At 42.7% G+C, this 22,940-nt stretch overlaps 1 long non-coding RNA gene across 3 annotated transcripts in view; it reads right to left on the reverse strand.

Moving 5' to 3' along the window:
• The window catches only part of LOC143842482 (uncharacterized), a 70,572-nt gene that overhangs the window by 20,852 nt on the left and 26,780 nt on the right, over window positions 1–22,940 (reverse strand). For 2 of the 3 annotated variants that reach the window (XR_013233134.1, XR_013233132.1), the window contains exons 2-4: window positions 6,976–7,097; window positions 5,482–5,569; window positions 2,322–2,366 (exon numbers count right to left, since the gene is read on the reverse strand). This is a non-coding gene — a long non-coding RNA (uncharacterized LOC143842482). The remainder of the gene's footprint in view (window positions 1–2,321; window positions 2,367–5,481; window positions 5,570–6,975; window positions 7,098–22,940) is intronic. The other variant, XR_013233133.1, reaches the window with a different exon arrangement.

Genomic DNA, 22,940 nt, shown 5'->3' on the forward strand with positions numbered 1-22,940 from the left:
ATTACATTCAGAAATCTGAACTTCTATTCTATAGTAATCTGCAGCTCTATGGAAATAAGATTATTTTATATAGACCTCTCTCAGACTAATACACAACTAGTGGTCTGACAACTGAATCCCAACATATTAAACTTGTTTGTCATATTTATAAAAGTCAAGTGTACTTCATACACTGTAATCAAAGTTATCTGGCAGGGGGGGGGGGGAATGCATGAAAAGTAATCCTAGTTACTAGGTACAATGCAAAAGTCTTTCATGTCTAGCAATGTCCATTTCTTTACATATGACAGGGCACATCAGAGAATGAACTCACTCTTATGAATTGATACCAGAATCATGCAAGCTTTCATCAAAATTGGCTCACGATCTAGAACAGGGCTGGACAAACTGTGGCCCTCCAGATGTCCATGGACTACAATTCCCATGAGCCCCTGCCAGCACTCTAGAATAACAAATTCTATCCATGTCTAATGTAGTGCCCCCCCCCTCAACTTTCAGGTTTGGCAATATTCCTTTCTGACATTTTACGTTTAGCAGGAGGTTAATTAGACTCAGTTTCAGCACTGCTGAGATGCTTTAGGGCACCACACAACAGGCTCGTTTTTAAATGCCTGTATTTTAGAAACCCTGGGAGATACCAGCATGAAACCTGTAGCAGATTGAAACCACAGCTTCTTCTGCAAAAATGTATTTAGTAGAATAGAATTTAGTTCCCTAGCACAAACTCTAATTGGACAAGGTTGTGTTAATAATGTGCTCCTGAAGGGCATAATGAAAAATCTGACTTTGTAAGTATGGCTTTTTTCTTTCTTTCTTTTTTACACTATAGCTCTCTGGCATGATGAGAATGTTAATATCCAGATGTCCATATCCAACAAAGTTCAACGAATCTCATGCTGAATACAAAACATTGGCTATCTCAGATCCTGCATGTGGGTTTGTACCTTTAGATTTGACCACTGAAAAAATACAGAACATAGATCAAAGAATAGTGTCACTTTGACATGCTAATTTGTAATTTGGTATGAACATTTTTAGTATTTTACTTTAAAGCCAGAAACTCATAAATCAAACTACTGTTTTGTGATACGAATAACAATGGTATCTACTGGCAAACAGCAATGAAGAAGGTTCCCTGAATAGCTTCCTTTATTTTGCAGAAAAGTGACAGTGCTTAATACACAGCAGAACTCAATATTCTTTTTGCTTACAGGCTTACAGTGGCTGTGCAAAGATGAACCTCTAACAGCTCAACACAGCCAAAAGGTATATCATGAAGACAAGCAGAGGACCAGAAGCATTACCAGATAGGAAGCAGGAATGAAATGGGGCAATTAAATTTATGTGAATCCTCTAGCTAGAGCAAGATTTATGAAGAAACAGTCAACAAACTTATCAGCAGTCAAGGCAGCTAATGTAGCAATTTTATCAAATACATTTATCCCCAACAGGCCCTTAGCCTAGTGTCTTCACAGACAACTCATGCCTATGTTTTTTTTTTAATGTTGGCTTTATTGTGAATTAGAAATGCTATATCAAAACAAAGGATGATATAAATTTAATAACCAGGCATCAACAAAATTATTGTGTGGTCTCTGTGGATCAGTATGGTCGTTTCATCTAGGAGAAGAATGCTTTAGGGCAGATGTTCAAAGTCTGGAACTGATGGCGGGGTCTGATCATTTTTCTTACCCAATCAGTTTGCAGAAGTGCCTAATGACAACAGCACACCTATGCTGAACAAGGGCTACATTTGCTGGCAGCAAGTTATTAGTTCTTATATCAGTCATGCAACTGCATCACAAATACTATGTAAATAATATTAGTTCAACTATAAAAGGGAGCAATCTATATCTGAAACATATCTAATCTATTCCTTTGCAGAGTTATACCCAATCCCACTGATTTTAGTTATGAGTGAGTTATGGCATGTGAAATCTGCATAGCAATGGGCTGTTCCAAATGCAGAATCAAGCTAAGCTTCATACGACATATATTTTTAGTACTAGTAAAGCTAATTGAAAACAGAGTTGTTATTATTAATAACAATAATAATACCTTCACAATAACCCAGTTAGGTTAGATGAAGTGTGTCTAGGGACACAATACTGAGTACACTTGCTTAGCAGCAAAGACTTTCTCCTGAGGAGCAGACCTGCTGAGGGATACTCTACATAGTACAATTCTAAACTTTGGTTCACACTTCTAAGTTCATTGACTTCAACAGACTTGGTATCTATTATTCCTAGAAGTTGGCATGAGAATCCCATCCCTGTATAAACCAGACTAAGTAAGTCAAATGTGATTTATGGATGACTCACATTGGCACCACATTGGCAGTCTGATCAGATCTTCATTCTTCTTTCCTGAATATGTTAAAATATACAAAAATAACCTTTTCAGAATCTGCACCACTGTGTATCTATTGTATCAGACTACACTTATCTGTCTGTCATCTTCAGTTTGCATAAAATGGTCTCTCTGCATTCATTTCAATTTCTGCTTTTACAATGCACTTAAAGTGTCCCTTTTATATATTGCTGAGCAATTTGTATTTCAGAAAGGAACAGATCTTGGAAGAACAGGGACCATTAACTTTTTTTGTCTCTCTTGTGGGAAAACTTAATTATATATAATTCTGATATTTATTTTGGGAGTATACAAATCTAATTTTATACAGGGGTTTCCATACATTTCCTATACTCATTTGTTTTTTTCTTTACTAGGCAGAGGATGCAAAAGACCATGAAATTAGTTCCTTAAACCCAGGAGCTCGCTGTGTGGCACAGCAAGTCTTTTAAAATTTGGAAATGTTTCAAATGTAGTTTGTGAGATATCATAGAGGTGGAAGGGGTAGAGTTTAGTCCTTTAAAGAAAAAAAGTCCACTGCAATGAAAAATCTATCTGATTGCCTTTTAAAGCTGGTTATGCCTGTGGCCATCACTGCATCCTCTGGCAGTGAATTCCACATGTTTACTATATGTCTATAGAAGTATTTCCTTTTTCCATCCTGAACCTACTGCCCATTTTTCAGAGTTCTGTGATCCAGGGTTGGGGAGGAACAATTTCCCACATTTTCTGATGAATGTGTAAAACCGTATCACCTGTGCTGTTTTTATCAGGACCCCCCCCCCCACACACACATTTGGATTTCTCCTACAAATACTAGTGTGTATGTGGGGGGGGGGCTTCCTTTAAAAGGTAGGCAACCTCTGTACCACTTTTTAAAATATCTTCCTGATTCTTTGCCTATCCCAGGTTGTATTGGGGAAGGCCCCTTTGAAAGACTCCATTTGGGTTTCCCCTGTGAGTCCTCTGCCACAGATTTAAGATAATATACTCAGCACAATGTCATAATGATTTGTGATGGGATGGAATACTTCCAATTCAGTCCCAGAAAAATGCCATACTAGCTACATTTCAAAACGTGCATAATATTAATGCTAATCAGTGTTTATTAAGATTCAGACATGTTCACAACTGTTCTAGCAGCTGTATGCCTGGAAGCTAAATTGATTTTAGCCCTTAGACACTCATTATCAGCTCTATTTCCCATTTAGGTAATGGCGTACAGTTGTTTAGGTGTGTTTGAGAAATGACATCCATTTGATTTATAACTGACCTTGATTGAATAAGGCTGGGTAGAATGTAAACAAATGCAGCCTCATGTGATTACCAAATGGTGAATTCTCTGACAATCTATAAACACCCTTAATATCAATTGGTTACTCGGTCCATCAGAATGTGAGTGGAAGGTGTAAGTGTTAACTATGATTTCATTTACAGGTACACAGATGGTAAAAATAATATGAAGGCAATAGTAAAACACATTTTTTTTTTGCTTATTTGGCTTATGTTAAGTCTGATCATGTTCTGAAGAACTAAGCATTTTAGGAGTTAGTTAAATACTAGAATTTGCTGCACTGCTTCTGAGAATGGTTGTATAGAAGGTGTACAATTAAATTATTTAGGAACCTTGGGAAGATCCCACTGACATATATTATGCACTACCAGAGAAATCACAGCTTGTACTAACAATAATGCCTTTCAACGTTGTGCTAGTTGTTAAATAATAAATGCAGCCACCAGCTAAATAATTAACAAGATGTTTGCTTAAAATAAAAGTATTCTCCCAGGATCTCTTTGTTACATCCTAGTATCAGCATATTAAGGACATCATGTGAACATAGACATTCTGTGGTGATGATAATTAAGCAGTTTAAGAAATAAATAATCTCAAAAGTTGCACCCATAAGTCTTTGTAAATGTATGTTGTATCCAGAGATGTTCACTGCTGGTAGCCTTATGAGTCTAGGCTGAAATATACACTTTATAAAGTGGAAAACTATTCAGACCACTGGGTCCCACCAACACTGCTCTCCATAGGACAGATGCACTCAGACTCAACCAGATGGTCTAGCTGAGGAAATATCCTAAAATGTATTATTACATCAAATTCAAACATTTTGCCTGAATGAAAAATTAATCTATTTGGAAATACATGCTATTGAAATATGATGAAATGAAGTTTAGATAGTCTCAGAGTCTTTCTTCTTTGAAAGATTCATAATTTTCAATTGCATGCATGTAGAAAACCAACAAGATAAATGCCATTTATAAATGCCTACTGCCCCTGGGCTCGGCAGTAAGCCGTAAAGCCCGCCGCCGCCATCCTGAGCCTTCTGCCGGGCCCTGGGGCAGCCGAGCCTACCCCTGGGCCCGGCAGTAGGCTGCAAAGTCCCCTTTCATGCCACCTACCTGACTCCCTTCCTGCCTTCCTCCCAGCATTCCCTTTGTCCTTCCCTTCCTCCCAGCATTCTCTTTGTCCTTCCCTTCCTTCCTCCCTCTCTCCTATCTGCCTCTTTCTCACTACCTGTTTCTCTCCCTCTTCTGCTGTCTCTATCTTCCTCCCTTTCTTTCTGTCTTTCTCTCTGTCTCTCTTTCTCCCTTTCCTCTTTCCTTCGCCCCATGCCTCCACCCACCCACTATGCTAGCGCCCGCTGTATTTTGCCCTTAACGGGCTTAATATCTAGTTTATAAATAAATTGATACAAAGATACTTAAAGTCAATGATCTGTCATCTAACGAATCTATATCCCTTGGAACTTCTCCCTGCTTGACATGGATATTCTGAACTATAGCGGGTCCATTTATAAGATGTTGGTGATGCTGGAAGATTGGTTCAGAATAGTATTCTGGCAACCTTTGTCTCTACATCCTTGAATCACTTGTTATGCTGCTAGGATTTTCTTGCAGCCCATCCAGAACCTGGATTGGGGTAGCATTGTGCGTTCTCATTTCTTTAAGCTCACATAAAGAATGTATTTGTAGGTGGGCATCTATGTCTGCTACCCTGACTTTGTTAGATTTCACAAGATAATTAGGATTGGCCCTAGCTAGTACTTAGATGGGAGACCTACAAGGAATGTCAGGCAGGCAATGACAGACCACCTCATGGGGTTGCCATAAATCAGCTGTTACCTGATAGCAGTTCCCATCACCATCACCATCTCCCAGGAAACAGGCAGTTAAATCACCAAGATCTCTACAGTGCTGAAGATGGCAGGTGCTAAAAAAATAAATGTCACAAAGAGCAAATGTCCACAGAGGATTATGAGAAAATGAATTTAAAACTTAATATGATCTCTCAATGTTTGCTAAAAATTGATTTCCATAAATGCTATCAAACCTAATCCATAATCAAAGTGCCTAGTACATATCCTAAATAACTAGCAGATTTTATATACCAACTTATACATATTCCTCTGATTAACTGTTAATTGAACGTTTCTTCTACAGATACTTACATAGAATCATAGAATTGGAAGGGGCCATACAGGCCATCTAGTCCAACCCCTGCTCAACGCAGGATCAGCCCAAAGCATCCTAAAGCATCCAAGAAAAGTGTGTATCCAACCTTTGCTTGAAGTCTGCCAGTGAGGGGGAGCTCACCACCTCCCTAAGCAGCCCATTCCACTGCTGAACTACTCTGACTGTGAAACATTTTTTCCTGATATCTAGCCTATATCGTTGTACTTGTAGTTTAAACCCATTTACTGCGCGTCCTTTCCTCTGCAGCCAATGGAAACAGCATCCTGCCCTCCTCCAAGTGACAACCTTTCAAATACTTAAAGAGGGCTATCATGTCCCCTCTCAACCTCTTTTCCTCCAGGCTGAACATTCCTAAGTCCCTCAAACTATCTTCATAGGGCTTGGCCCCAGATCATCCTCGTCGCTCTCCTCTGTACCCTTTCAATTTTATCTACGTCCTTCTTGAAGTGAGGCCTCCAGAACAGCACACAGTACTCCAGGTGTGGTCTGACCAGTGCCATATACAATGGGACTATGTTATCTTGTGATTTTGATGTGATGCCCCTGTTGATACAACCCAAAATGGCATTCGCCTTTTTTACCACTGCATCACACTGCCTGCTCATGTTTAGCTTACAATCTACAAGTACTCCAAGGTCTCGTTCACACACAGTGTGAAGCGTATCCCCCATCCAGTAGGCATGCTTTTCATTTTTCTGACCCAGATGCAGAAATTTACACTTATCTTTATTAAATTGCATCTTGTTCTCATTTGCCCATGTTTCCATTGTGTTCAGGTCTTGTTGAACTCTGTTTCAGTCTTCTGGAGTATTTGCCAGTCCTCCCAATTTGGTGTCATCTGCAAACTTGATGAGTAGTCCCTCTACCCTCTCATCTAGATCATTAATAAATATGTTAAAAAGTACCGGACCAAGCGCCGAGCCCTGAGGTACCCCGCTATTCACCTCCCTCCAGTCTGATGAAACACCATTGACAACAACTCTTTTGTGCGGTTTTCTAACCAATTCCCTATCCACCTAACTATCTGAAAATCCAGATTGCAGTCCTTCAATTTATCCATCAGAACATCATGGGGAATCTTATCAAAAGCTTTACTAAAATCCAAGTAAACGACATCAACCGAATTTCCACGATCCAGCAAACCTGTTATTTGGTCAAAAATGGAAACCAGATTGGTCTGACAGGACCTGTTGGAGACAAATCCATGCTGACTTCCTTGGTCACATCTTCAGTGTGTTGAAAAATAATATGAAGTGCACGTACACCTGAAAAGAATGTTCATAAACACTAAATTGCTTGTCAGCCTCTTACACAATTTTGTCCCCCCTATATTGAATTTAAAAAATATATTGTCATGTCAGCTTTATTGCTCTATTTTGTAGTTTTCAGATTTGGCGTATTCCCCATCATACTTAGCTTTTGTCCAAGCAGGTTCCATAATCCCTAGCATAACATGTTGGTAGTCAAAGTGACTCCCCTTTTTTAACTGCTGGAAAAACTGATTGGATCCAATTCCATAAGTCATCACGAATAAGTGTAAACTATTTCTAGTCTCTTTGGCATCAAAGACAGGAAGTTCCTCTTCAGTTCCTTGTATGTGCTTAGCCAGATTGTCTTCCCCCCTCCAAAAAAGGTGAAGAAAAAGGAAGCCAGGAAAGAGAGGCAGGCAGGCATTACCCAGGTGGCTATCCTACAGGGGAGCAGCTGGCAGTAAGTTGTCCCCATGGTGACCAAGCACTGGGCAATGAGAACCACAATGGCAAGGCCTCTGAGTTGAAAAGGGAAGTGGGGAGTCCTGATTCTCTCAGTGGGCAATTCTGTACAACAGTCAGGTGGTGCCAATAATTATCTAAAGGAGGAAACAGATGCCTCCCCAGGAGTTGGGAACCCCCTGAAGTGGGCTGAGTGGCATCGGGCCTGAAGACTGATACAGGCCTATTCCACCACACAAATCTGCAACCATTGAAATTTTGGATGATGCGTTACCCTTATAAGAGCAACAAGGGACAAATCAAAAGAAATATTGAGGAAGTCCCACCTTACAGACATTTTACTCTAGGTGCCTGCCATACTTCCTTTAGGAGGTACCTTCAACTGGCAAATTTCAGCAGCAGGTGGATACAATAAAAGTGAAGATGGGTTGCCAAATACAGGAAAGGTGGGTAGTGAATGGGGCAAAGAGCAGGAAGCTGGGAAAGGTGGGAAGGTTATAGTATCTACCAGAAAGAGAAAAAAAAAAGGGGGGGGATACAGTGCAGGAAAGGGAATATACAGGAAAATGAAGTGACCCCTGCAAGTCCTTATGGGTTCACTGCTAATTATCTTGTAATCCTCAATAGAACCATACGGGATGGAACCACACTGTAACGCCTACAATGCAAGTGGGGGTGGGGAGAGACAAGCTGCAAAAGAGTGGTTTACGTAATATATTTCTTAATATATTAAGAGTGGTTTACTTAATATATTACTTAATATATTTATCTCACAACGGGAGAATTCCCGGAGGGACTGAAAGAGGCTGTGGTAAGCCCACTGCTGAAAAAAACATCCTTAGACCCGCGAGAGCCCAACAATTATCTACCCATCTCGCATTTAGTGTTTCTGGGGAAGAAGATAGAAAGGGCTGTCGCAAACCAACTAACAGAGTACCTGGAAGAAGCTTCAGTCCTAGACCCATCCCAGTCAGGCTTCCGGCCTGGCCATGGGGCAGAGACAGCGCTAGTCGCCCTGACGGACGACCTCCGTCGCCAGTTGGACCGAGACGGATCGGCACTGCTGATATTACTAGAACTCTCAGCAGCATTCGACACAGTCGATCATGAGCTTCTAGCTCGCCGCCTCATCGATGCCGGAATACAAGAGATAGCCCTCCAATGGCTGATCTCCTTCCTCCGGGATCGTGGACAGAGGGTTGCAATAGGAGACAAAACATCAGACCGTCGTCAACTTACTTGTGGAGTCCCACAAGGAGCGGTCCTCTCTCCTATCCTATTCAACATCTTTATGCGCCCTCTCGCACAACTGGTACGGAGGTTTGGGCTGGGCTGTCATCAATATGATGAATGGCCGCCCTGACTCCCCCCCAGAAGCATTAGCCAGCTGCCTGGAAGCAGTGACGAGATGGCTGAAGCAGAGTCGTCTGAAGCTCAATCCTTCAAAGACGGAGGTCCTGTGGCTGGGTAGGAAGGGCCCATGCGAGGAAGTGCGCCTGCCTGCCCTGGATGGAGTACAGCTCTCTACGGCTGACTCTGCCAGGAACCTAGGCGTGATTCTGGATTCTTCCCTTACAATGGAAGCCCAGATCACAAATGTAGCGCGGCTGGCATTTTACCATCTCCGCCAAGCCAAACTACTGGTGCCCTAACTGGCCCCGGAACACCTAGCCACAGTGATCCATGCAACGGTCACCTCTAGACTGGACTTCTGTAACTTGCTCTACGCAGGCCTGCCCTTAGCCTTGACCCGGAAACTACAGCTGGTCCAAAACGCAGCGGCCAGGATCCTCACAGCAACACCGTGCAGGTCCCATATCCGGCCCATTCTCCACCAACTGCAGTGGTTGCCAGTTGAATTCCGGATCAGACTAAAGGTTCTGGTAATTACCTTCAAGGCCATTCGTGGTCAGGGCCCAGTGTACCTGAGGGACCGCCTCCCTGCCTATGCCCCCAAAAGAGCTTTGCGCTCCACTGCCACCAACCGGCTAATGGTCCCTGGCCCTAAAGGAGTCTGCCTGGTCTCGACCAGGGCCAGAGCAATCTCTGTCCTGGCCCCCACCTGGTGGAATGAGCTCCCGGAGGAGATCAGGGCCCTGATGGAGCTTAAACAGTTCTGCAGGGCCTGCAAAAAGGAGCTCTTCCGCCAGGCATTTGGTTGAGACCAGGCACAACCAACAGTGAATGAAGGGCCCCCGCTCTCCCCCCTCTCCCCCCCTTCCTCCAAGAACTCCACCAGAGCGCTCTGGACCTGTTGTGGTATTGCACTGTTACATCGTTATACGATTTTATTATATTGTTATACTGTTATATTATTCTGTTATATTGTTACAACCACTGTTATTGATTACTGTATGATTTTTAACGAAGACTGTTTCATGTATTGTTGATTAGTTTAATGTAAACTGCCATGAGCCTTCGGGGAGGGCGGTATATAAATCTAAATAAATAAATAAATAAATAAATAAATTTCCCATAATTCAAGGCTGAGGTAAAATGCAAATCAGAGATTTGCTAATTTACTAGTCATTTTGTCAAGCACTGTATAAGCTATAGGAAAAGTCAATAACAAACTCTTTCAGGTAATACAGAACTATAATTTGTTTTGAATGTCCTGAGCCTGCAGAATATATTACAATAAACAAGCATAACACATCAAATAATGAAATAACACTAATTCTAAGACGCTTGGTTTCTCTTGGCCACAAGGTGGTGCTGATGAATCTGCAAAGTCCTGTGAAGCCTTTGTACTTCAGATATTTCCAGTCAACCTGTAAATGCGGCTGCTTAAATCTGTGCTCTGTCCTCTTTACATATTACATGCTTAGAGGATCCCTAAAGTAGTCCTGAATAAATGTAGCAGACATAGATAAGTTCAAGATTAAAGGTGCAGATCTAAATTCAGTCACAGTGGACTTAAAAGGATATAATTCTGTTCAGGATTGCTAGTGAATTGACATAAATATATTACTCATCCTTCTCATTACAGACAGAGGACACAAGAGAGGAAAAATGGAAAGGGTGAAGACACCAAGAATCAAACTGTACATGATGTGCCAAGGGAGTATTATGCTTAGCATGTCATGATTCTAAGCTCCCATATCACAAGACTATGAGTCTCTTGCCACCTACTCCTTAATTTGCACTTTGCCTCACCAAAAAGTATATGCAATTAGAGTCTCTCAAAGGGCCATTTTGCAGAGCCTTAAATTCAAGATCCTTTAAAATAAGAAATATTGTCAACCATTCCATACCAACTACTAAGGAAATCCCTTGGTTTGCTGGGGGATTGACATTATCAGTAAAAATATGAAAAAAGCCCCAACATCAATTTTGCTACTATAGCAACGCATGGAGGATGCATATTGAAACATCAACCTGAAGGAGGACATTGAAGTTAATGTAGGTTAAGACACAGACACACAGAACAAGGGATGGGAAGATGTGCAACATCTCGCAATTTCTATTTTATAATGTTATTGTTATGATCTTAAGTTATTATTGTTATATTGTTATTACTGTTACTACCTGTTACCATATGTTAATTGTATCTTTTCCTGTTTTCTGTAAATCGCCCTGAGACCTCAGGGAGGGCGGTATATAAATAAATAAATAAATTAATTAATTAATTAATGTGAGCAGGAGAAGGGACAAAATCAGAAAGCCCCTATTGGATCAGGTCTGAGATATATAGTCCAGCATTTTTCTTACACAGTGCTAACCAGTTGTTTTGGAGAGCCAACCACAGGACATGTAGACCAAGGTTTCCCCTAATGTTGCCTCCTAGCACTGAGTGCAGTGGTTCCCTTTAGACACCATGGCTAGCTTATGGATCCTGCATGAATTTGTTCAAGCTCCATCTATACTTATAGCGACCACTACATCCTTGGACAGTGAATTCCACATTTCAATCACTTACTGAGTAAAATATATTTCCTTGTATCCATTCCAAATTGATTGCCTTCAAGAGATTGGGTGCCTCTAAACTCTGGGGGGCTTTCCGCACTCCTTCAAAATCGCACAATGGTTGCCAATTGAAAACGCTACAGTTTTGCCATTATGCACAACGTTGTTGACAATCTGCCACACACCTGAAACCGATCCGCAAAAAGCGCTTCCTTGTAGCGCTTTCAGGGAAATCCCCAAAAGTGGATTCACCCTCCGGAAAGTGCTACACTCCTGCAACCAATCTGCAACACTAGCAGGAAAGTTCTGTGCGTTACCATTGTTGTGGTTTCTACAAAGTCCCGCCCCCTAGCTCTCTCCTCTGATCTTCCAGCGAAGCGATCGCCATTTTTTTTTTCTCCGAGCAAGCGGAGATCAAATCACCGGCAAGCCTTCGTTTACCCAGTGAGGCTTCCCCAGCTCCAGTCCCTCTTCAGAGCTCTTTACAGTCACTAAGCACAAACAACAGAGAAGCCTGTTTGCTGATGTATTTTCCCTTTATTTTTGACACTGTTTTCGGCCGAAAATCGCGCCCGTGAGGGGGGGGGATTTTTTTTTTCACTCGGGGGAGAGCGTGGCAACGATGAAACAGCAGCTCAAACACACCTGCCAGCTGGATGGGTCTCTCCGTTGCAACGAATCAACGCATATTCGTTGCAACGGGTGTGTTAAAAAAAACCTTTCTTAAAGGGAAAGGGGCTGTTTGGGAGCATGCTAATGGCCGCCCATTGGCTGCTTGACAGCCAGGGGCGGGACGAGCTCAGCAATAGCGCTTCCTTTCTAGCGATTTTTGCTGAGACCGGAAGCTTGTGGGAAACGATGGAAACGCAACTGGATTCCACTACAAAGTCAGGTATGCATAACGACGAATTCCACTATTTTAAAAGGCGATTTTTCGTTCAGCAAACAATTTGCTACAAGGATCCCGGTACGGAAAGCCCCTGGTATTTGGGGAGAAGAAAAAGTTTTCCCTATCCACTCTCTATACTGCAGGCATAATTTCATAAACCTTCATTATGTCCCAGTCTTTTTAGTCTTATAAGACTAAATGCCTTAGCCATCTTGGCTGCTCACTTCTGTATTTTTTCCAGGTCTGGGATGTCCTTTTTAAGGTGGAATAACTACTGAATGAGGTTGAACTATAGGTCTCTACTAGGGCATTACAACATTGGAGTTTAAAAAACCTATTCAGTCCCTTTCCTAATAATCCCCAGAATGGAAACTGCTATTTTTTTTACTGCTGCCACATCCTGCCATGCTTCTCATTGAGCTATACACTATCCATAGGGTTGCCATAAGTTGATGTTGATGATGACATTGAACACACCCACATTCACTACAACCCCAAGGTCCCATTCCCTCCCTTTTTCAACAATTTCACACTAGGGGTGTGCATTCAGTTAAACCAAGCAAAAAACCAACAATGATAAAATACCTTAGGATTTATTCAATATTTTTAGCTGAGTACAAATTCTCAAGTCTATTTCAGCTACCAAAATAACTGACCTGAATAAATGCCAATTTTTTTGGCTTTTATTTAGACATAATCAGCTATGCCAAATCAGCTGTTCCCTTTGTTGCCCCCACACTTCCAAGTAGGAGCGAGTGAAAGGGATCACTGAAATAGCTGCTGGCCATTTAAACATAGCAGCTTGATGGGGCCACCAGCCAGCTGATAAGTTTAAATAGCCAGTAGCCATTTAGACCCCCCATTTCACTTTGCCTCCTTCCAAGCGGAAGGAACCAAAAGGGGCTGCTGTGATGGCTTGCAGATATTCCAGCCTTAGAGCTCCAAGCCACTTTTCTTCCCTTTGTTTGAAATGGGGGAGGGAAGTGAAAAGGAGGCCCAAGATCTGCCTGGGCCCCCAAGATGATTCTGCCTGGGAGCAGAAGTCTCCTATAAGCTGGGTCCGAGAAGCATGCAGGATGTCTCCCTGCCCCCTCAGATCCCAGGACATGGAAGCATTTAAATGGATTGTGGTCTCTTTGAATAGCTCAGACTCAGACTTCATTCCAAGCTGCATCTTGGAGTGAACTCTGGTACCAAGGCATTTAAATGGATCTTGGTCCCTTTAAATACCTTGGATATAAGAATATTTGGCTTTCCCAAATATTTCCTGAATACTATACTGATATTGGAATTCAGAAATATCTGAAAATAGCAATATTTCCTCAGTCCAATATACACAAACCTAAACAATACCAATTTCTTTTGTTCATTATTTCAGACCCCACTGATATATGCTTTGTTGTTGTTAGGTGCGAAGTCGTGTCCGACCCATCACGACCCCATGGACAATGATCCTCCAGGCCTTCCTGTCCTCTACCATTCCCCGGAGTCCATTTAAGTTTGCACCTACTGCTTCAGTGACTCCATCCAGCCACTTCATTTTCTGTCGTCCCCTTCTTCTTTTGCCCTCGATTGCTCCCAGCATTAGGCTCTTCTCCAGGGAGTCCTTCCTTATAAACCTTATAAGTATTTACATGGCCAAAGTATTTGAGTTTCATCTTCAGGATCTGGCCTTCTAAGGAGCAGTCAGGGCTGATCTCCTCTAGGACTGACCGGTTTGTTCGCCTTGCAGTCCAGGGGACTCGCAAGAGTCTTCTCCAGCACCAGAATTAAAAAGCCTCAATTCTTTGATGCTTGGCCTTCCTTATGGTCCAACTTTCACAGCCATACATTGCAACTGGGAAGACCATAGCCTTGACTAGATGCACTTTTGTTGGCAGGGTGATGTCTCTGTGTTTTAGGATGCTGTCTAGATTTCATAGAATCATAGAATCATAGAGTTGGAAGGGACCATACAGGCCATCTAGTCCAACCCCCTGCTCAACACAGGATTAGCCCTAAGCATCCTAAAGCATCCAAGAAAAGTGTGTATCCAACCTTTGCTTGAAGACTTCCAGTGAGGGGGAGCTCACCACCTCCTTAGGCAGCCTATTTCACTGCTGAACTACTCTGACTGTGAAAAACTTTTTCCTGATATCTAGCCTATATCGTTGTACTTGAAGTTTAAACCCATTACTGCGTGTCCTCTCCTCTGCAGCCAGCAGAAACAGCATCCTGCCCTCCTCCAAGTGACAACCTTTCAAATACTTAAAGAGGGCTATCATGTCCCCTCTCAACCTCCTTTTCTCCAGGCTGAACATTCCCAAGTCCCTCAACCTATCTTCATAGGGCTTGGTCCCTTGGCTCCAGATCATCTTCGTCGCTCTCCTCTGTACCCTTTCAATTTTATCTACGTCCTTCTTGAAGTGAGGCCTCCAGAACTGCACACAGTACTCCAGGTGTGGTCTGACCAGTGCCGTATACAATGGGACTATGACATCTTGTGATTTTGATGTGATGCCTCTGTTGATACAGCCCAAAATGGCATTTGCCTTTTTTACCGCTGCATCACACTGCCTGCTCATGTTTAGTTTACAATCCACAAGTACCCCAAGGTCTCGTTCACACACAGTGCTACCTAGAAGCGTATCCCCCATCCAGTAGGCATGCTTTTCATTTTTCTGACCCAGATGCAGAACTTTACACTTATCTTTATTGAATTGCATCTTGTTCTCATTTGCCCATTTTTCTATTGTGTTCAGATCTCGTTGAACTCTGTCTCTATCTTCCGGAGTATTTGCCAGTCCTCCCAATTTGGTGTCATCTGCAAACTTGATGAGTAGTCCCTCCACCCCCTCATCTAGATCATTAATAAATATGTTAAAAAGTACCGGGCCGAGCACCGAGCCCTGAGGTACCCCACTACTCACCTCTCTCCAGTCTGATGAAACACCATTGACAACAACTCTTTGAGTGCGGTTCTCTAACCAATTCCCTATCCACCTAACTATCTGAAAATCCAGATTGCAGTCCTTCAACTTATCCATCAGAACATTGTTACCCAAATTGCTGGGGATAGCAAGAGGCTGGGTAACACAGGATCTTTACTACCAATTTTTACGGGGTCCTTTCCCTGGAAGAAACCCTTTTTAAATGAAGAAGACAAAAGCTTACACTCAGGGGATTTATTTGGGGAAAATATCAGGGTTACATTCAAAACACACACAGAAGCGAAAACCATACATATACTAAGTTCTACAGGAGGACAAGTTACACTAAGTTCTACAGGGAGACAAGTTCAAGATACTGCACCTTTCTTGGATCCAAGCAGCCCAGACACAGGGTTGACGACATCAGGGGTGGACAGGATGCCGGGTGTGGATAACACAACACACACACAACAAAAGCCACTAGTTCGACTCAGAGACTTTCCCCCTACGTCACAGAGGTTTTAAACCGAGGTAGTTGCACCTCTGCTTTTACCACGGAATAAAAGCCCTGGGGCAATTGCCCGCATTCTCCACCAGGTCTGTTACGCCAAATGCGTGTCTATGAGGACACGTGTCTAAATTTAGTTGTGGGGAATCAGCTAGTAGAGCCAGCAAGAGGCAGCGTGGTGTAACGTGGGACCTTGTATTGCACAGTTTACAGGGTAATTATGTCACTGAGATAGAACCAAGGCAGGCAATGATCTAAACATGGAAGGACTTTAGTAACACACACACTCATTAGACAAAAGACAACACATGCATACTCTAGCAAAGAAATGTACATTCCTAGCCACTAGCACACAAGGAAAAGGCTTATAGGGGAGGAACCTATACTAAGGGTTGATTGGAAGTGATATCTACCTGTCTTCTGGGTGGAGCGGAGTTCCGGAGGTCCAGGGAAGCAATTTGGGGCGACAGACGAGGGACCAAGACGAATGTCGGACAGAGTTTCTGTAGCCTGGAAACTGACTGCATTTTGTGGCTGTGGGAGCCCAATATTTAAAGGAAATTTGTGACCTGAGGTGATAGGGGGCTGATCCTACCTTGTCCAGGGCTTGGACAAAGAGTCTGATGGCTGGAGCCGGGTCCCAACAAAGAAACGGGTTGCTGAGACAAAGAAACTAGCTGCTGGGAATATGAAGAAATATTTCCTGTCTAGAAGGGCTGATGGCCCATTTCTGGCAAATCCTGGATGATTGCTTGTGCCTGGGGATAGTGGTAAGGGAAAAGACAAAAACCAAATCTTGGATTAGATTTGGTGTTGAAAGAGAGTGGCCAGTTCCCCTTACAAGACAATGTGCTTGGCTGGCTGGAGGGGAGTCTTGGGTGGGGTGCCTTTGTCTCTCTGTACTTGCCAGGTGTGGGGAAGCCTAACTCCAAGTCCTGCTTCTGAGCCAGAAGTGGGTTTTAGTTGCTCTCCCATTATGCTTTGCAAGGCTTGACCTGGCTTTTCTCTCTCTGGTGCCAGGGTCTGCTCAGGAGTGTCAGGAAGGGTTGACACGGGTGTGCCAGCCTTTGATGGAGGGGTGACAGCCCACATAACAACATCATGGGGAACCTTGTCAAAAGCTTTACTAAAATCCAAGTAAATGACATCAACCGAATTTCCCTGATCCAGCAAACCTGTTACTTGGTCAAAAAAAGAAACTAGGTTGGTCTGGCAGGACCTGTTGGAGACAAATCCATGCTGACAAATCCATATTTCCCATAGCTTTCCTCCCCAGGAACAAGCGTCTTTTAATTTCTTTGCTGCAGTCCCCATCTGCAGTGATCTTGGAGCCCAGGAAAATAAAATCTGTTACTATCTCAATTTCTACCCCATCTATTTGCCAGGAATTGAGAGGGCTGAACTGAGAGGGCTGAATTGAGAGGGCTTTGTTTTCTTGATGTTGAGTTTCAAGCCAACTTTTGCACTCTCCTCCTTCACCCGCATCAACAGGCTCTTTAGTTCCTCTTCACTTTCTGCCATTAGAGTGGTATCATCTACATATCTGAGGTTGTTGATATTTCTCCCTGCAGTCTTGATCCCAATTTGTGATTCCTCCAATCCCGCCTTTCTCATGATGTGCTCCACATACAAGTTAAATAGGCAAGGTGACAGCATACAGCCTTGCCGAACTCCTTTCTCAATTTTGAACCAATCAGTGATTCCATGTTCAGTTCTCACTCTTGCTTCTTGACCTGCATATACGTTTTTCAAGAGACAAATAAGATGCTCTGGTATTCCCATCTCTTTAAGAACTTGCCACAATTTCTTGTGCTCCACACAGTCAAAGGCTTTAGCATAGTCAATGAAGCAGAAGTAGATGTTCTTCTGGAACTCCCTAGCTTTCTCCATGATCCAGCATATGTTGGCAATTTGATCTCTAGTTCCTCTGCCTCTTCGAAATCCTGCCTGTCCTTCTGGAAGTTCTCGGTCCACATATTGCTGGTAGGATTTTGAGCATAACTTTGCTAGCATGAGAAATGAGTGCAATGGTGCGGTAGTTTGAACATTCTTTGGCATTGCCCTTCTTTGGGATTGGAATATAAACTGACCTTTTCCAATTCTGTGGCCATTGTTGAGTTTTCCAAATTTGCTGGCATATTGAGTGTAGCACTTTTACTGCATCGTCTTTTAAGATTTTGAATAGTTCAAATGGAATGCTGTCACCACCACTAGCTTTATTGTTGCTCAGACTTCCTAAGGCCCATTTGACTTCACATTCCAGGATGTCTGGCTCCAGATCAGTAACTACCCCATTGTGGTTATCAGGGATGTTAAGCTCGCTCTTGTATAGTTCTTCTGTGTAATTTTGCCACCTTTTTAAAATCTCTTCTGTTTCTGTGAGGTCCCTACCATTGTGGTCCCTTATCATACCCATCTTTGCATGAAACGTTCTCTTCATAGCTCCAATTTTCTTGAAAAGATCTCTGGTCCTCCCCATTCTATTGTTTTCTTCTATTTGTTTGCACTGTTCATTTAAGAAGGCATTCTTATCTCTTCTAGCTTTTCTCTGGAATTCTGCATTCAGTTGGGTGTATCTTTCTCTTTCTCCCTTGCCTTTCACTTCCCTTCTCTCCTTAGCTATTTGTAAAGCTTCCTCAAACAGCCATTTTGATTTCTTGCATTTCTTTTTCTCTGGGATGGTTTTAGTTGCTACCTCTTGTACAATGTTGCGAAGCTCCATCCATATTTCTTCAGGCACTTGGCCTATCAGATTTAATTCCTTAAATCTATTTGTCACCTCTACTGTATATTCGTCAGGGATATGATTTAGTTCATACCTAGGTGGCCTAGTGCTTTTCCCTACTTTCTTCAATGTAAGCCTAAATTTTGGACCAAGAAGCTGATGATCTGAACCACAATCAGCTCCCTGGTCTTGTTTTTACTGACTGTATAGAACTTCTCCATCTTTAGCTGCAGAGCACATAGTCTGATTTCTGTGTTGACCCTCTGGTGATATGCCTGTGTAGAGTCGTCTCTCGGGTTGTTGGAAAAGAGTGTTTGCTATGACCATTGTATTCTCTTGACAAAATTCTACCAGCCTGTGCCCTGCTTCATTTTGTACTCCAAGGCCAAACTTGCCTGTTATCCCGGTTATCTTTTAGCTTCCTACTTTAGCATTCCAATCCCCCATGATGATAAGCACATCATTTTTTGGCGTTGCTTCTAGAAGGTGTTGTAGGGCTTCATAGAACTGGTCAACTTCATCCTCTTCAGCAGCAGTGGTTGGGGCATAGACCTGGATTACTGTGATGTTGAATAGTTTGCCTTGGATTCGAACTGAGCATATGATATATGCTTACATTTAGGGAAATCAGTAAATTTTCCCCTACAAGTCTCCACATGCACTCCATACCCTTCATGCGTGCATAAGCTGACTTCAGTGTTTAATTAATCCATTAATGAGTTAATTAATTAATCAGTTAATGAAAGTCTTTTCTGGATCTCCATCACTGTCCTGTATCTGCCTCTAGTAAGGGTCCCCAACCTTTTTGAGCCTTCAGGCACAGGGTAGTGGGCACAGTCAAATAATGATTTCAGCAGGAGGTGGAACCAGGCACAAAATGGCTGCAGCAGCTTACTTTCAGTCACACAGTGAGGCTCCTTATGCTATGGGGGCAGCTGCTGCCAAAGCAATATCTTCAAAAATCTGCACAGCCAATCAGATCTCCAGTGTCAAATGAGAAGTGTTGTTATACAAAAGCTCCCCCTGACTCTGCTCACTTTCTAAAAAGACTTTGCTGGCATCAAGAAAGGTGTTGGTGGGCACCTCTGTGTACCATTGTGCCCACCAAAACCTTCCTTGGGGATACCTGGCCTATAATCTTGTCCTCCACATTGTCAGTTCAACCCCAAACCTGAATTGGCATGAATTTAGGCACTGAATTCTGCCTTTCTATGTTCAAAATACACCTAGGATAACTTAAGTGCCTTTGCAAAGTAACCTTTTAGTTCACTAATTTGTGCCTGTCTCAATGGGTCACTCGTGCTGGAGGGGGTCACAAAGGATCACAAGCCAGAATGTACGTGTGATGATATATATCAATATATAAGTAGCATTCAGCTTTCTTTTCATCTTTTTACAGGACGTGCATTGTGCTATTCTGCAGCTGTGCCAATATCAAGACAGGATGTGAGCTTGAATGAAAGCTACTTGGCAAACTCTGTATTTAAATCTATTATATAATTTCTTGTTGTGCCGAGATGCCTAAGCCCCAGCCATTGGAAAGTACAGTAGAGGGGAATTGTTTTTCCAATTGTAAACTATTCAGTGCTTTTGTTGCTGTTGCTTTTGCCTTCAGAAGTGCAAGATAAGAAGCCCCAAAGAAGCACGTCAGTCCTCAATGAGGGCCAGAGCTTTTTGTGTCCTGGCCTCCACTTGGTGGAACGATCTCCCTGAAGAGATCAGGACCCTTGTTGTTGTATTTGTTTATTTTATATATTAATTTGTTCCATGTATCCTGCATGTTGTATGTAAACTGCCCTGAGCCATATGGAAGGGTATTATAGAAATTTAATTAATAAATAAATGAACACAAAACACACTAGTATAGCAGCTTATAAGTGTTTCAGCAATATATGATGAATTTCAGTATACGGTATAGCATAGATTATTACTAATAGTACAATAAACAGTAATGGTTCTCTTGAAAATGTTAGTCTTTGAATGATCCTTCTATAAGGTATAATCCTGTGATTCTAAGTGCAAACATTTCTGGTTAATATAAAATGCAGGACATCCAGAGCTAAGAAAATATGACATCTGACCAACAAAAGTGTTACCCCATGGAAAAATATACTGAGACTACACTGCAAATGGTTGACAGCCATACTGATTGTTCTGGAAAAGTCCTTAAGGAGCAAGAGAACTAGCCCCAGAATATTAGGAAAACATCCAGGACTCTGCAAACACCTCAGGCCTTCTTAGATTAGAAGATGTGATTTCTCAGAGTAAAAGTGTGGCTGTTTTTGAAGGCAAAACAATATTTTCCTCACTGAAATAATTATTAGTGTTTGCTGAGGTCTCTGTAGCATGGAAGCTGGATCCTTCCATCTCTCCTTTTTTCACATGCACACGTACACACACAAAGAGTAGGAGAGATACAGCAATGAAATTGCTGAGGTTTGGATAATCAGCATATTTATGCTTCTATACAAACTTGTTCATATCATTACAACAAAATCCAGCCCTTCGGTGGCATAACCAGGAAGGGCTGGAGGTGTGGTTCGGCCTGGGGGCCAGCAATGAGCATCAGTACTCCTGCCTCGCTCCTCTTGCTCATTTGAGGCACTAACAGTGCCCATGAAATCTGTCCAATGAAAAAAAGCTCTTCCTGCTCACAGAAGCAAGCAGGAGTTACACAGACAGTAACAGGAAACTAATTCATATGCAGCCAGAGGAAGGAGAGAAGATGAAATGGAAGAGGGAGGGAAGCTTTCAAATTGTCCAGAGGTTAGAAGAGGGAAGGTGGATGTGTCATGGCTGATGCTGGAAGAAAAACAAGCAAGAGGACAAGTAGGCAGAAGACTACTGCCCTTCTTTAGATAGAGTGAAAACATTCACTCATTGGGTGGCAAAGATTCTACTGGTGGGCACTAGTACATTACTGTACTGATTCTGCTGTCTTTGCAGAAATGTCCCCTCCCCCGCAGTTTCTACTTAAGGGATTCTCAGATTTGACCTTAGTCCTGTTGGGTTTTGGCCCTTGGTCCAATCTTTTTGAAACTTGGGTGTTCTTTTGAGGAGAGGCTCCAGCAGCTATACTGCATATTGAGTGCCTTTTCTTCAACTCACCCCCATATCAAATAGGCTAGATTTACCATTGACTTTAACGGCTCCATTGGGTATAATGCAGCAGAAAATATTTGGTATTCCTGAATATCACTGGATCCGAATACCAATATCAGTACACCAATATTTTTTGGGCCCAATATACCAGAGCCTGAAAAACACCATTTTTTCCCTAACATATGCCTATCTTAAACAGCTTCAATTCAGTACCTTAGAGAACATGGCAGTCTCATTCCTGGCCTATATCTTTTCTTACTGAGTTCAGAAGTGTTCTTACATGTAAAGCAGCTTGGGAGTGGGGGTTGAATGGCTGCTTCTGCTCCCTTCCCCCTCTTCTCAGGAATCCCCCTTCATTTGCATACCTCCTAGAACCTTCCATGTCTGGACTGAAAATGCTAGGCCTACCCAAGGCTGAGCCAAGAGCCTCCCACCCCCACCCTGGTAGGTGCCTGGATTGTTTTCACATGAGAAGTGTAAAGCTGCTGACTACTATGAGAAGGCTGGGAACTGAGACTGCTGCTGGTCCATGGCTTGTAGGGAGGCTGGACTGCACTGACCCCAACTCAGCACATTGCCTCACAGTTTTATGGCACATGGTAGGGGCAAGGGTGGTGTTGCCAAGTCACTCTTACCTCTGGTTGGACACCGCCAGTGGGGCAATTCTGAGCACTGTGTAGGCCAGACTCCTCCTGGGGCTAGCGGCCTCCTACTGCCGATTGTTCCTTAGAACTGCTGGCATTTCAAGTTGCCATTCACTTGCCTCACTGAAGCCTCTCAGATCATTTCAAGTCTTTCCCTTCAGGGCAATGACTTGAAAGGAACAGCTGCTGTTCTCAATTTGCAGAAGAAGGAATGGGTTCCTCTTCCCTCCTTTTTCATAGAAGCAGCCTGAGGGGCCTTCCAAGCCCCATATTTACCTGTGGATTGCCATTGTATTTAGCTGGGCTTAGGAAGCAGTGCTCAGCAGGTCTACTCATAAGTAAATTAAGGTGACCAGATTGTCCCACTTTTGGGGGGACATCTGGGGGTACCTGGCAAATTGTACTTACGTTGAAATTTTAAAAATTATATAGTACACTACTATTTTTGCATTTTATGCATTCTATGAAACTTTTTGTTGCTCCATATAGACCAAATTTTTGATCAAAGAACCCCCCCCCCCCGGTCAATGGTGTCCCACTTTACCAATGTTCAAATCTGGTCACCTTGAAGTGTTTTACTGAATGGATCTTACTTCTTGGAAGCGCTCTTAGGGTTACAGCCTCACTTCTGAATGAACAAGCAAAAGATCAGACCCTAAAACCTGGCTTTCTGGAGGCCCAGTTCAGAACTGATTTTGCTTCTCTTGAAAAGT

Source organism: Paroedura picta, chromosome 7 (genome assembly GCF_049243985.1).
Source record: "Paroedura picta isolate Pp20150507F chromosome 7, Ppicta_v3.0, whole genome shotgun sequence".
Classification (NCBI taxonomy): domain Eukaryota; kingdom Metazoa; phylum Chordata; class Lepidosauria; order Squamata; family Gekkonidae; genus Paroedura; species Paroedura picta.